This window comes from Rana temporaria, chromosome 4 (assembly GCF_905171775.1).
Source record: "Rana temporaria chromosome 4, aRanTem1.1, whole genome shotgun sequence".
Classification (NCBI taxonomy): domain Eukaryota; kingdom Metazoa; phylum Chordata; class Amphibia; order Anura; family Ranidae; genus Rana; species Rana temporaria.
In genome coordinates this window covers 478,505,013-478,507,581 of record NC_053492.1, presented here as the reverse complement: position 1 = coordinate 478,507,581, position 2,569 = coordinate 478,505,013, and positions in this window count along the sequence as shown.

Below are 2,569 nucleotides of genomic sequence, written 5' to 3'. Positions count from 1 at the left end.
TGGGGCAGAATTCCTCCCAATGATACCAATGATGGGGCAGAATTCCTCCCAATGACACCAATGATGGGGCAGCATTCCTCCCAATGATGGGGCAAAATTCCTCCAAATGACACCAATGGTGGGGCAGAATTCCTCCGAGTGATGGGGAAGAATTCCTTCCAATGACACCAATGATGGGGCAGAATTCCTCCCAATGACACCAATGATGGGGCAGAATTCCTCCCAATGATACTAATGATGGCGTAGAATTCCTCCCAATGACACCAATGATGGGGCAGAATTCCTCCCAATGATACTAATGATGGGGCAGAATTCCTCCCAATGATGGGGAAGAATTCCTCCCAATGATGGGGAAAAATTCCTCCCAATGATAGGGCAGAATTCCTCCCAATGACACCAATGATGGGGCAGAATTCCTCCCAATGATACTAATGATGGGGCAGAATTCCTCCCAATGATACTAATGATGGGGCAGAATTCCTCCCAATGATGGGGCAGAATTCCTCCCAATGATGGGGCAGAATTCCTCCCAATGATGGGGTAGAATTCCTCCCAATGACACCAATGATGGGACAGAATTCTTCCCAATGATACCAATGATAGGGCAGAATTTCTCCCAAAGACACTAATGATGGGGATTTTGTACTCCTGATGGCCGCAGTCCGGCCCCCCTCAAAGTCTGGAGGGCAGTAATCCGGCCCTTTGTTTAGAACGTTTGGAGACCCCTGTTCTAGTGAGACCACCCCCCTGCCCCAGAGTTAGAATCACTCCCTAGGAGGCACTTAACCCCTAGTGGTTAACCCCTTCCCTGCCAGTGTCATTTTCACAGTAATCAGAGTATTTTTATAGCACTGATCGCTGTATAAATGACAATGGTCCCAGAATAGCGTCAAAAGTGTCCGATGTGTCCGCCGCAATGTCGCAGTCACGATAAAAATCGCAGATCGCCACCATTACTAATTCAAAAATAATAATAAAAATGCCATAAAATTACCCCCTATTTTGTAAACGCTATAACTTTTGCGCAAACCAATCAATAAACACTTATTGCAAGTAGAATACGTATCGGCCTAAACTGAGGGAAACATTTTTTTTATATATTTTTGGGAGATATTTATTATAGCAAAAAGTAAAAAATATTGCCTTTTTTTTTTTCAAAATTGTCGCTCTATTTTTGTTTATAGCGCATAAAATAAAAACTGCAGAGGTGATCAAATACCACCAAAAGAAAGCTCTATTTGTTGGGAAAATAGGACACCAATTTTGTTTGGAAGCCACGTCGCACGACCGCGCAATTGTCGTGCAAAAAGTGCTCTGATCTTTGGCCAGCCAAATGGGTCTGGGGCTGAAGTGGTTAAACGTCACCTATGGAGATTTTTAAGGGTAAAAGTTTGTCGCCATTCCACGAGCGGGCGCAACTTTGAAGCGTGACACGTTGGGTATCACTTTACTTGGCGTAACATTATATCTTTCACATTATAAAAAAAAAATTGGCCTAACTTTACTGTTGTCTTATTTTTTTTAAGTAAAAAAAGTGTATTTTTTCCCAAAAAAGTGCGCTTGTAAGATCGCTGCGCAAATACGGTGTGACTTAAAGTATTGCAAGGATATGATGTTTGGGGGTTCTAAGTCATTTTCTAGCAAAAAAAAAAAACTTGGCCCAGATTCACAACCGCGATACAACGGCGTATCTCCAGATACGCCGTTGTATCTTTGCGTTGCGCCGTCGTATCTATGCGCCTGATTCTTAGAATCAGTTACGCATAGATAGCTGTTGGATACGACAGGCGTAAGTCTCTTACGCCGTCGCATCGTAACTGCATTTTTACGCTGGCCGCTAGGTGGCGCTTCTGTCAAATTCCGCGTCGAGTATGCAAATTAGGTAGATACGCAAATTCCCGAACGTACACCAGGCGGCCGACGCAGTAAAGTTACGCCGTTTACGTTAGGCTTTTCCCGGCGTATAGTTGCCCCTGCTATATGGTGGCGTAAGTGCGGCGTAACAATGTTAAGTATGGCCGTCGTTCCTGCGTCGAAATTTGAACATTTTGCGTCGTTTGCGTAACTCGTCCGTGAGTGGGGCTGGACGTAATTTACGTCCACGTCAAAACCAATACGTCCTTGCGGCGTACTTTGGAGCAATGCACACTGGGAGATTTCCACGGACGGCGCATGCGCCGTTCGTGAAAAACGTCAATCATGTCGGGTCACAGTACATTTACATAAAACACGCCCCCCTGATCCAAATTTGAATTAGGCGGGCTTACGCCGGCCGATTTAACGCTACGCCGCCGCAACTTACGGAGCAAGTGCTTTGAGAATACAGCACCTGCCCGCCTAAGTTGCGGCGGCGTAACGTAAACCGGATACGTTACGTCGCCGCAGAGATACGCGGATGTACAAGAATCTGGCCCCCTTGGGCTGGATTCAAGTAGATTTGCGCATTTTTTACGGAGGCGCAGGGCAACGTTTTTGCCCTGCGCCCCCGCAAATATACTGCGCTGCCCTTGATTCACGGAGCAGTAGCTCCGTAAATTGCGTGGGCGCGCCGGCAAAATGCCTGGTGTAA